This window comes from Cavia porcellus, unplaced genomic scaffold (genome assembly GCF_034190915.1).
Source record: "Cavia porcellus strain 051 isolate PalLab524CR breed Dunkin Hartley unplaced genomic scaffold, mCavPor4.1 scaffold_18, whole genome shotgun sequence".
Taxonomy (NCBI): Eukaryota; Metazoa; Chordata; class Mammalia; order Rodentia; family Caviidae; genus Cavia; species Cavia porcellus.
In genome coordinates, this window is record NW_026947501.1 from 62,918,499 (window position 1) to 62,931,864 (window position 13,366).

General features: G+C 41.2%; 1 protein-coding gene across 1 annotated transcript in view; it reads right to left on the minus strand.

Annotated features, from left to right (window-relative positions):
• Window positions 1-937: 937 nt before the first annotated feature.
• Cd38 (CD38 molecule) overlaps window positions 938-13,366 on the minus strand; it is a 55,966-nt gene continuing 43,537 nt past the window's right edge. The window contains exon 9 of the transcript XR_010040850.1: window positions 938-1,344. The gene's annotated coding sequence lies outside the window, so the exon portion shown is untranslated. The remainder of the gene's footprint in view (window positions 1,345-13,366) is intronic.

A 13,366-nucleotide genomic window follows, 5' to 3' on the forward strand; every position in this document is an offset into this window, starting at 1 on the left:
AGGAATGATGTATATAGAAGAAAATATATGCCATATACCTCAAATATCGGACATAATAGCTACTGAAATAAACAAGCAACTCCAGGAAGCTTTAAAGGAATTCAAACACGAAATAATCTCCCAGGTAAAAGAAGAAATGATAAAAGAAATGAAAGAGTTTCTGAATATATCTAAAGAAAACACAGTTAAAAAATTGGAGGAACTAAACAAAAAGATAGAATCCCTAGATGAGCAATATAAGAAACAAACAGAAAACATAAAACAGATGCACAGAGATATACAGGAAATAAAAAACTCCACTGAAAGCTGTAAAAACTGCCTCAGTGAAAGTGAAGATAGAATTTCAGACCTTGAAGACAGGATTGCAGCTAGTGAACAGGAAAGGAAAGATCTTTTAAAAATAACAAGGAATCAGGAAGTAACAATTCAACAACTGCAAGATGATGCAAAGAAAAATAACATAAGATTGATAGGGATTAATGAAAAAGAAGGGGACAACATAAAGGATGTCAAGAGGATAGTTAGAGAAGTAATAGCTGAAAATTTCCTAAGCATGAGATCAGAAACCAACATCAGGTTCAGTGAAACCTATAGAACTCCAAATGGTCATAACCAAAATAAAACTACACCCAGACATATAATAATCACCACCCCAGAAATCCAACACAAGAATAGATTATTAAAAGCTGTCAGAGAGAAAAGACAGATCACTTATAAGGAAAAACCTATCAGAATCACAGCAGACTTCTCAGCACAAACAATAAACTCAAGAAGAGCATGGAGTGAAGTATTCCAGATCCTAAAGCAAAATGATTTCCAACCTAGACTGATATATCCTGAAAAACTGCCAGGTGCCGTGGCCAGCGCGGGGAAGGAGTCAGGCGAGAGACTGAAGACACAGGGAGACCAGTTGCTCAGAAGGCAAAAGGCGATTTATTGAAAGACTACAGAGTTTTTATAATGTTTCAAAACAAAGAGCAGTACAAGTCACTTCAGGACACTTTCTTGTGCACACAGCAAAGGTAAACAGGCTCCTGGGCCCGTGAGAAACTTCTATGTTGTGCAGCCCAGGAGGTAAACATGTTCTTGGGCCCATGAGAAACTTCTATTGTTTATGTTATGAAGCTTTTCCCAGGTTAATATCAGCGCGATGCTTTGTCTAGAAGGCTGAGGTCACTGTAGGATGAGGAACTGATTGAGGTCCAGCTTTAGTGTGTGGTTTCCCACACCCGTTCACTGCCGGACCCCTGGCTCCTGCTCCCAACAAACTATCATTCAAAATTGATGGTGAAATACGATACTTCCATGACAAAGAACAGCTGAAGAACTTCATGAACACCAAGCCTGCAAAAAATATTGAGAGACAGTTTAGATACACAAAGGAAAAAACCACTAAGCAAAGCAGATAATTAAACAGAGCAGAAAGACAAAGAGGCAACAGCAGAGAGATAACATGTCAACAATAAACCAGCATTTAACAATTATAACCATTAATGTAAATGGTCTCAATGCACCAATCAAAAGAAACAGACTAGCAGAATGGATCAAGAAACAAAATCCAACCATATGCTGTTTACAGGAAACCCATCTAACCCAGAAGGATACTCACAGACTGAAAGTCAAAGGATGGAAAACAATACTTCATGCAGCAGGAATCCAAAAAAAAGCAGGAGTAGCCATTCTGTTTGCAGACAACGTGAACTTTAAACCAACAATGACCATAAAGGACAAAGAAGGTCACTACATACTCGTTAGGGGAAAACTACAAGAGGAAGAGATAACTATCTTAAATATATATGCACAAAACTACAGAGCAGCCAGTTATATGAAACAACTATTAACAGAAATGAAAACTCAAATTATCAGTAACACAATTGTAACAGGAGACCTTAACATGTCATTGACACCAAGGGACAGATCAACCAGACAGAAAATGAGCAAAGAAATAACAGAACTGAATCACACCTGTGAACAAATGGACTTGAAAGACATATACAGAATGTTCCTCCCAACAACATCAGAACACACATTCTTCTCAGCAGTACATGGGTCATTCTCTAAAATAGACCATATATTAACTCACAGAACATATTTAAATAAATGTAAAAGAGTTAAAATCATCCCTTACATGTTATCAGATCATAGCACTCTGAAACTAGAAATTAATGATAAAAGATACTGCAAAAATCCCACAAACACATGGAACCTGAATAACACACTCTTGAGTAATCAGTGGGTCACAGAAGAAGTTAAAGAAGAAATTAAACAATATCTACAAGAAAATGAAAATGCAGCTACAACTTAATGGAATCTGTGGGATGCAATGAAAGCCGTCCTCAGAGGAAAATTTATTGCACTGAGTTGCCACATCAGGAAAACAGAACAAATACAAATAAATAACTTGATGCTATGCCTCACACAGCTAGAAAAAGAAGAGCAAGTCAAGCCAAAGCCAAAAGAAGAGAGGAAATTTTAAGAATCAGAGCAGAAATCAATGCAATAGAGACTAAGAAAACAATCCAAAGAATCAATGAATCAAAGAGTTGGTTCTTTGAAAGAATAAACAAAATCGACAAGGCCCTAGCCAAACTTATTTTAAAAAGGGAAGAAAAGGCTCAAATTCATGCAATAAGAAATGAAAAATGTGAAATCACTACAGAAATACAGAAGATCATCAACACCTATTTCGAAAACCTCTACTTTCAAAGGTTTGATAACACAGAAGAAATAGACAGATTCTTAGAAGCATGTGAAGTACCAAAGCTAGATCAAGAGGATGTAAAACTGCTGAATAACCTAATCTCTATTAATGAAATTGAAAATGTAATTAAGTCTAAGGACTTAATTACATTTTTAGGTAAGCGTACAAAGAAGAGCCCAGGCCCAGATGGATTCACTGCAGAATTCTACAAGAAATACAAAGAAGACCTAATGCTGACACTCCTCAAACTGTTCAATGAAATTGAAAGGGAAGCAATCCTTCCTAAGTCAATCCTAGAAGCCAATATTACTCTACTACCAAAACCTGAGAAAGACCCAACTAAAAAAGAGAACTATAGACCAATCTCCCTAATGAACACGGATGCAAAAATCCTCAATAAAATATTGGCAAATAGGATGCAGCAAATCATCAAGAAGATTATACACCATGACCAAGTGGGATTCATCCCAGGAATGCAGGGATGGCTCAACATACGTAAATCAATAAATGTAATCCACCATATCAATAAAGCGAAAAGTAAGAATCACATGATCATTTCTATAGATGCAGAAAAAGCCTTCAATAAGGTCCAATATTCATTGATGATAAGAACTTTACAGAAAATTGTAATAGATGGTCTTTCCCTCAATATAATGAAGGCCATTTATGACAAACCAACAACCAGCATTATACTAAATGGCCAAAACTTGAAAGCCTCTACTTTAAAATCAGGCACAACACAAGGATGTCCTTTATCACCACTCCTATTTAATATAGTATTGGAAGTACTAGCCAGAGCAATTAGACCAGAGAGAGAAATAAAAGGGATAAAGATAGGAAAAGAAGTTAAATTATCATTATTTGCAGATGACATGATACTCTACATAGAAGACCCCCTAAACTCCATTGAAAGACTCTTAGATATAATAAATGAATTCAGTAATGTAGCTGGATACAAAATCAATACTCAGAAATCAATAGCATTCCTATACACTAACAACAAAATCACAGAGAGGGAAATAAGAGAAACCACACTCTTCACACTAGTAAGCAAAAAAATGAAATATTTAGGAATTACTCTTACGAAAGAAGTGAAAGACCTATACAGGGAAAATTATAATACACTGAAAAAAGAAATTGAAGATGATCTCAGAAAATGGAAAGACATCCCTTGCTCATGGAAAGGAAGAACAAACATTGTGAAAATGGCGATTCTCCCAAAACTGTTATACAGATTCAATGCAATCCCAATAAAAATACCATCAAAATACCTTATAAATCTAGAGAAATCACTCCTAAAATTCATCTGGAACCAGAAGAGACCTACAATAGCAAAGGCAGTTCTAAGCAGCAAAGACAAGGCAGGAGGCATCACAATCCCTGACTTGAAGTTATACTACAAAGCAACAGTAGTAAAATCAACATGGTACTGGAATCAAAACAGAGCCAAAGATCAATGCAATAGATTAGAAGATACAACCACAACTACAAACACACTCCAACCACCTTATCTTTGATAAAGGAGCCAAGCAGTTTCACTGGAAGAATGACAGTCTCTTTAATAAATGGTGCTGGAAAAACTGGCTCTCCATTTGCCAAAAACTAAAGCTAGACCCATGCCTCTCACCATGTACTAAATTAAAATCTAAATGGATGAAAGATCTGAATATTAAAACAAGAAACACTAAATCTATTGGAAGACAAATTGGGTAGAAACCTTGAAGACATAGGAGTAGGTAGAGAATTCATGAACAGGACTCAAATCGCACGGGAAGTACTTCCCAAATCAATAACTGGGACCACTTCTTATTAAAAAGTTTCTGCATGTCAAAAGAAATCTCCAGCATACTGAAAAGAAAACCCACAAACTGGGAAAAGATTTTAGTGAACTCTCTCTCAGACAAGGGACTCTTGTCTAAAAGATATAAAGAATTAAAAACCTCAGACCCCCAAAATTTAAAGAACCAATCCAAAAATGGGCATCTGAGATGAATACGCACTTCTCAGATGAAGAAATGCAAATGGCAAATAAATACATGAAAAAATGTTCATCATCATTGGTCATTAGAGAAATGCAAATTAAAGCCACACTGAGATACCATCTCACTCCTGAAAGAATGGCCAGGATCAAGAAAACCAACAACAACAAATGCTGGAGAGGCTGTGAGGAAAAAGGAACTCTCTTACACTGTTGGTGGGAGTGTAGACTGGTACAACCTTTCTGGAGGTCAGTCTGGAGATTTCTCAAAAAGCTGGGATTGGAAGTACCATTTATTCCAGCTATTCCACTTCTAGGCATATTCCCAGAAGAACTGAAAGCATCATACCACAGTGATATATGTGCACCTATGTTTATAGCAGCACAATTTGTAATCGCCAGATCTTGGAAACAACCCAAGTGTCCATCAACTGAGGAATGGACAAAAAAGTGGTGGTATTTCTATACAATGGAGTATTACTCAGCTATAAAGAAGGATCACATTGTGATATTTATCAATAAATTGGCACACCTTGAGACCATACTCGTAAGTGAAATAAATCAATCTCACATGTGTGAATACCAAATAGTTTCCCTAATGTAAGTAATGATTCAAATATATAAAAGTATGTGGTAATCATGATTCCCCATTATGTGGCCTTGAAGCCTTTTAAAGTTTTCACTTATTAATTGGAATGGCTTTATTCTGGGCTGCTTGATATGGAAGTATTTGAAGCTATAGTATATGAAGTTATATTCAAGTATTTCAAGGAAAAAGACACTATGGTAACTACTATTTAGTTGGGTTATTTGGTGGTGAAGCACTAGGTTGCTGAAACTGGCATGCTTTGACCTGTACCGTTATGTTGTTATGTTCTCTTTTATCTCCATCTCTCCCTTATTCATTAAAAAATTATTTAGTTATTTTTTATGATTTTTTAATTAAGGGGAAAAATAAAAAAATAGCAGGACATATTATAGTAACTGTTTTGATTTCCTATTAACTTGATTTGAAGTCCTGTAATACTCCCACTATCTTGTTTTGACTGATTAGACTCTGTTCCGTTCTGTATGATAGTATCAAGTTTGAAGGTATAGGCAACTACTTTGAAGGCAATAAGATTCACTATGATGCCCATTCTGGTTTGACTATTATCCTCTTTTGAGTTTCTGTAATGTTTACAATGTTTAGGTTTTATTGGTCTTGTTCTCTACTGTTTGTTCAACTTTATAATACCTGATGAGATAGACAATTCTTTTTAAGGAAGCAAGAGGCATTATGGTAACCATTGTTGATAACCTTGTACTCTGTTTTTACATCATGTGCTTTGTCTATCTTTGGTTTTTTGACTGACAGCTTTGTCTTGCCATATTTGACTTTATTCTCTTCCCCCCCAAAAAGTAATAAGAACTAAGGAGTAATAAAACCCAAAATGTGTAAATTTTGTTGTAAAAAAGAGAAGGAAAAAAAGTGCTCTAAAGGATACAACAGCAAGTGTGTTTAGGGGTGTTAAATAGCTGACCATATTAATGTTTTTGGTTGGATCATTGAACACAACTGTGTGCAGTCTCACTGTTTGAATGTCCACTTTGTATGCTTTGATACTGTGACTTGAGCAACTATCTCTAAGATGATAATGTGTAATCTATTAACTGGTGATTTCTTACTTTTTTTTTTTTTTTTGTAGTTCTGTATTACTTGTACCCTTACACCACTTTGTTTTGTTTTGTTTTTTCTCTTTTTCCTTTTAATTAAAATTTTAAAAAAATCTACCTACACTTTAGAAGATGAACCCTCTTTAAATCTTTTTTTATTCTGAGTGTGCTAATTGGTTTTTGAGGGTGAGCTGACTTATATGATGGGTATTTGAGGAGTGGAAGCTAGGGGTTGAGTAAGGACCTCTGAGGAGGATTTCTCTTGAGAGATCTGTACTGTGAGCCGCAAAGGAAAGGACTGAGTGAATCCTTGGTCCATCACTTTAAGTAAAAACCGAGGAGCTAAATCAACATTTTCCTGGTAGGTAGGACAGTGTGTGCTGTTTGACTTCCTGGCAATAAATGTAAGGCTAAGAGATAAATGGGAGGCTTGTTGGTATGTTATGGAGGGCCAACCAGTAAGATATGCAAGCATGGACTGTGGTCCAAATGTGAGTAAGACTGGATGGATCAAGATGGCATGGGGCATCCTAGGTCCCAGAGGGAACCTAGAGATAACACCAGAGAAGAGCTGAAGTGGCTGCCAGTCTCCAGGAGTTGAGGAAGGGCTGAGTTACTGGCTGAGCCATGTATGTGTCTGCCTGTATCCAGGAAACTGCTGGGAGGAGATGCCAGCAGCAGGGGGAAAAAGACACATCTCTGAGGGTACAGGTGAGAGTGGTCCACAAGCTACAGCCTCACTTATGTATCTCTGCAGGCTCCCAAACCGTGATGGCATGTTATCCCAGAGCCCATCAGATAGTTCCCACGCCCAGGACTTCTCCGCTCTCCTTCACCTCAAAGAGCTACAGAAGCCAGTGAGTGAGGAGGGCATGGGGCATAGAGGAAGCTGGTTGCCCCCCAGCCGCAGGATGCAGGCTTTCTCCTCTGAGGGCAGAGAGAGTGAGCAAAGCTATTCTGAGTCAAGCTAGAAATGTTGATTTTTCTACGGAATAGGATTCTGTAAACTTTGAACAGTGACTGTGTAGCAGCGACCAGGGGCAATTCATTTTCACAGGTGCCGCAAGAAAGCAGGGGCTCTGCTTAAACTCTCACCCACAGGTAGTAGAGGAATAGCCCTGTGCAACTCAGGGACAGGGACAGCACAGCGTCGATTTCCTGTCACTTCCTACACCTACGCTTGCTCAGAACACCTGCTCTGGCCAAGAGCGTTCCACGTGTTAATCTGTAAAACTAAATGATGTGATCGGATCTGTATCTAAATGGGGGCGAGGGGTCACCATGGAGTGGTAGAGGCAAAGTGCACGACACCAGCCAGTGGGTCCAAAAGCCAAGGGGAGCTGACACACAGCTGAGGCGCGGTCACACAGGGCGCTGTTCTACAGGACTGAGATTCCGGAGAAGGGGCAGGCGGATGCCCAGGGAAGATCAGCACAAGCCTTGGCAGCACACGCCTGCAATCCAGCACTCTAAATTCAGATTTAGAGCTCCTTATTATGTAGATTATACAGATCAGGAGGGCCATTGTGGGAAACCATGGACCCCTGGAAAACCTGGAAGTGGAAGTACCACACACTCCAGAAAGTCCACTACTGAGTGCGTGTCGAACAGAGATGAAATCATTTCCCCAAAAAGATACATGTGCTCCCACGTTCACCGCAGTGCCGTTCGTGAATGTGGGACCAGCACACACACCCTGCAGTGAATGGACAGATAAAGAAAAGGTGGCATATTCACACAATGGAGTGCTTTTCTGCTGAAAAAATAATGAATGGAATTCTGCTACTCGCAGCAATATTGACGGAAGTGGGGGTCATTATGTAAGTGAAATTAGCCAGGCATAGAAAGACAAATACCTCACAGTCTTACTCATTTGTGGAAACCCATGTGGAAGAACAGAGTGAATAGTGGTAGCAATAAACTGGAGGGGTAGGGCGGGAGGACAGATGGAAAGATGCTCCATAAGGGGCTCCACGCCTGGGCAAAACAATTGATGAGCTATTTGAGAATGACCAAACTGTACAAAGTCTCCAGCACAAAAATGATTCCTGGTTGGAGAGATGGAAATGCTTATTAGTCTACTTTTACTATTACAGTTTATTATCATGTATTGAATTTCCGTGATGTACCCCATGAAGATGCACAAACTAAAAATAATAATAAAAGATAAACCCAATGAAATGATCAATACTAGAACTACACATTCTGATGTTCCTGCCTGGCCTCTGAGTGCTGGATTGCAGGCATGCACCGCCATGGGCTTTTGCTCATCTTCTTATCCCTCTCTCTATATGTGAAGAACTGGCCACTCCTTCTGAGTATTTTGCCAGAAGAATTGAAAACATTATTCCATAGTGATATATGTGCACCCAGGCATATAGCAGCACAATTTGTAATAGCCAGATCTTGGAAACAACCCAAATGCCTACCAACTGTGGAGTGGATAAAAAGATGTGGTGTTTTTATACAATGGGGTACTACTCAGCTATAAAGAAGGATAAGCTTGAGGCTTTTATAAATAAATAGATGCAACTCGAGACCATACTCATAAGTGAAATAAATCAGAGTCGCGTATGTAAATATTGTCTTGTCTCCCTAGTGTAAGAAACTGAAAGAGTAAATAAGATCCAAAATCCATAATAAATATCATGAAAGGGAAAGAAATTGCTCAAAAGGAAAGAACAACTGTGATAGGGGAAAGGTGAGAAGAAGGAAAAGAAAAATACACATATATGCCAGACAGCTAAGGTAATTATATCACTAATTTCCAATCATTGAAAAGAACGTTAGTGCTTGTGCTCTTTGTTCAGTTTTGCATGCCTGTATCTTGGAATCTTAAGAAACTGCTTGACCTTCACACAATATATCAACCATTGTTAATTTCTTATTGTCTTGACATGAAATTCTCTATCCTTATTTTTATTGTTTCTTCTCTTTAAAATAAAAGAGGCAAAAAAAGAAAAGGTAAAATACACCCTCCAGGTTTATAGAGGCTTCCTTGTTTAACCAGGAGGACTTGGGGTACTCTTTCATCCCTCCGTGCCCTCCTCCATATAAATGCGGTGTTTGAATCCCATAATCGTTAATGTTTACCTGTCTGAAAATACATGAATTGCATGTGCCCAACCCTACTCCAAGGAAAATTAGCACTGAAGCAAACCCTTAAATCACAAGATTAATCTATGTTAATTCATGCCATCCGTGCCTGTTTACTGATGCAAACAGTTAAGGTTATATAAAGTGAACAAAACTTTAAGGTATCTTAGTAATTTCCGTTACTGGCCAACTCGGTTCCTGGCCCCAAGAGGAGTTCTAGGAAGGGGAAGAACGGGCCTGGGGGTACAGCTCAGTGACTCAGTGCTTCCCTGGCAAGTGCTAGGTTGTGAGTTTGATCCAGCACCTCCTCCCAGTAGGAAAACAAGACCAAACTTAGCCAAGAAAAGGAGCCCTGGAGACAGGGGCGGGGCAGCCTCCCTTCCTTTATTCTCTGCTCTCTTTGGCTGTAAACCCCTGCTGGGCCTAAAGGAGCTTGTGTTTCCCTCTCCATTGAAAAGGAAAATCAGGAACCTGGAGGAGATCAGGCCTCCTCCTCCCCCGCCACGCTGGCTTGCTCCCTTCCAGTCTCACCGGGTCTCTTTCATGGACCGGCTTTCCCGGTCCTGTTGTTCCCTGAACTGTAAAATTCCATAATGCGGCGCCCGCACAGGTCTGCTCCCACTCCGACTGGGGTCACTGGAAGCCTCTTCCAATTCTGAAACCCAAGTCCTGCGGTTCACAAAAATGCTCCTTGCAGTCACGATTCCCTGGCTCCCGTGTCCCCGACGCCTCCCTCTCTTGCCGGAGCCCGGGACCAGCACGGGACTCTGTCCCGCTCTCTTCTGCCTCAGTTTCCAATGCTTTGTCTTCCTCTCTAAGAGAGGATCCTAACAAAACGGCCTTGCAAGTCCTTGCACCGAGGAGCTCCTTTCTTCTGCATCACTGGTTCCAAGAGCGGCGCTTCTCTAAATACTCTTTCTCAAAATAACATCCTGGGGTTCTGGTTTTGATTTTCCTGTTTTTATTTTCACGTTTCTGAGTATGTTTATGACAGTTTTTCAACCCTTCTTTCCTCCCCTCCTCCTTCTCCATCACGGGTGTTAAAGATTGAACTCAGGGTCTCTGCACTGAGCTAAATCCTTGTCCTTAAAATTATTTTTTCTTATTTTATTTTGAGACGTGGGGCAGGGCGTCTCTCTTACATGGCTCAGGCTTAGCCTCCTAGGATTAAATATCCGTATCGCCACGCGCCGCCAAGCATCCTCCTATCACCTAACTTCCTCGAGGGATTTCCCCCTGCTGTTTAAAACGGATACCTGATTTTCACCCTAGGGCGTTTCCTCAGAATGAGATCCTTACTCGTCTCCTTTATCCGTAGGGATAATCAGGTCAGTCACAAGCAGCTCGGAGCTTTCACCAGCTTCAGGGCCCCACGCTGGGTTTTACCAGCCCTTAGTGGATTAGAGGGGCGGCAGGGTCTCAGTGGGCCCCTGTGTGCAGGCTGGCCAGGCAGAGAAAGGAGAGCACGCACTGCCCGCAAGTGTCTTTTCTGAAGTGACCACGGGCGCCTCCCTTCCCACCTGCTCTCCAGAGCAGCTCACGGGTCCGCGTGTGCTCCACGCGGAAGAGGCGCGGTTCCCCCGGGAAAGGGCCCTGGACACCCGGGAGCAGCACGTCGGGATGCGAAGGTCTCAGCCAGTGCTGGGAGACCGGCTGGGCTATTCGGCGCAGGGAACCCCTGCTTGCCTGGACCCCGAAAGCGGAGGACAAGGAGTCCACGCTCCTGCTCTGCGCGGCGAGGCAGGGAGGCAGCCCGGCACCCACGACCAGCGTCCAGGGCGCAAGGCCCCCGGCTCCACTGTGCACTCGCTCCTCTGCACCCTTGACCGCTTATGTGGCCACGCCCCAGCCTGCAGGTTCCCTGGGTTTTACCCAGGATAGAGCAGTAACTTCAGCAAGGCCGGAGTCAGCAAGGCGCTTTCCGCACCCACCTTGCAGCAGTGCCCGCCCTCCCGGGGCTCCTTAGCTGGAGCAGCACAACGGAGGAGCTGGTGTAGGGACCCAAAGCCTCCACACTGAGTCTTCACACAGTTTCGGAGGCCAGAAGTGTAAGAGTGCCTTGTCCGTAGCTCGGTGGCCTTTGAGGACTCCCTCCAGGGCTGGAGGTGGCTGTGTTCTCTCTGGCCTCTCCACCTGGACCTTTCTCTGCGCTGGTCTGGGTCCTAAGTGCCGCTGCTCATGAGGACCTGTCCTGCTAGGCGGGGCTCTCCCTGGGACCTGGTTTCTATTCAAAGGGCCCAGTCTCCAAACAAAGTCACATGGTAGGGTACAGGGAGCCCGTGGCATATGAATTTGGGGAAGAGGCAACTCAACTCATCACAGGTATAAAGTCAGGTTATGGTAAAACCAGTGAAATAAAATATTTTATAAAGTAAAATGGTAATAAAGACCAACAGGGCTAAGTTTATGTAATTTTATTTTCCTTGTATATTTTGAATTTTTTCTTTGTGTGTGTGTGTGTGTGTTTGTGTGTGTATGTGGTAAGCAACTAGTTTATGTTTTTAACTTTACTTTAAAGAAACTAAAGTGAAAAAGAATCGGAAGAAAATAAACCAAACTATAGTCCTTGCGTAAAGAAACTATCAGTGTTATTTCAGCTTCAGGCTTTTCTGGTGTTTCCAAGTTTTTCTAAGAAGCATGTGCGAAGCTTTACGAGACCAAGAAAAAGCACCCTACTTAAGACAAAGCACTAAGGTAGAATGGACCACAAAATATCACCGCAGAGTGGTAAATGCCAGCTTGGAGATTTCTGTGTTGCCTAGCTAATTAACCAAATTAAGTGGGAGTCTACCAAATGTATACTATACATTGTGCTGTGAGGCCCATTCAAATCTACACTTGGAATCATATATATATATATATATATATATATATATATATATATGACTTAGCCCTGGGATCTTTTATGGTCCTACACATCCAGAGAGTTACCGAGGGAATGTCGGTTATTCTGGTCATGTTACCAAAGGGCCTTGCCTTTTTGTTGCTAAGTAACTACTCATTCACAATATTTAGCCTTGTAGCAACCAAGAATAACAAGTGGAAAGTCCTGCTAAAGGGACTGATTAGTAAGTTGCACATGTCATTGTTTAGTTGCGAGAGTGGAAGTGAAATTAAGGAATAAAAACATAAATTACATAAAAGAAATTTGGGTAATTTCCAGAGCATACTCTCATACAATTTTCTTTAGGCTTCTGGGAATCCTATCTGCTGCTGATCTGCAGCTGTCTACTTAGTGGGTGTGTATCTTACTGTTTCCTGATCTTGCAAAGAAGGGGCCTCAGGTGATGGGATCAGGGCTGAAGGAAGTCTCTTGGCCTGCAGCAGGTCACTGTTTTTATTGTCACAAACCATGAAACCCTCTTCATTTACCTGAACCCTCCATAAACCTAACAGTGCCCCTTATACATGCTCCTATTTAATATTTTCCTGATAAAACTCAGATACAAAGAAGACAGTATAAAACAGACACCCAGTAATCTTTAGAACCAAGCAGCCTTGGGTAGGCAGCATCCAAAAATAGTCACCTTAACCAATGTTGGGAAAATATACTCCGGGTTTTGGCCCTTACATATTTAAATTATGACAATCTTCTATTTATATAGAAAGTGTGACCACAAGATCCTGGGACCAAGGCTGTCTTGTGTTAGGCATGCTTTGTAATACTAGAAAGATTTCTAGAAATTCTTTCTCCAGGATTCAGATTTTTGACCATTAGTCAGCATTGAAATTCCTTCCAAATCACGGTTTTCTGTCTGATTTTAAAAATGATTACCTTTCCTATTCATTAAGTGTTACGGTTTAGGTCAGGAACAACCCCTAAAACTCTCATGCGCTCATAGTGGAGCCTTTCCAAGGTGACTGCATGCTGGCGGCCCACAGCTGAAATGATGTGTGTGTGAGGGTTGACTGGCAGAGGCAGGTCACAGGGCAGG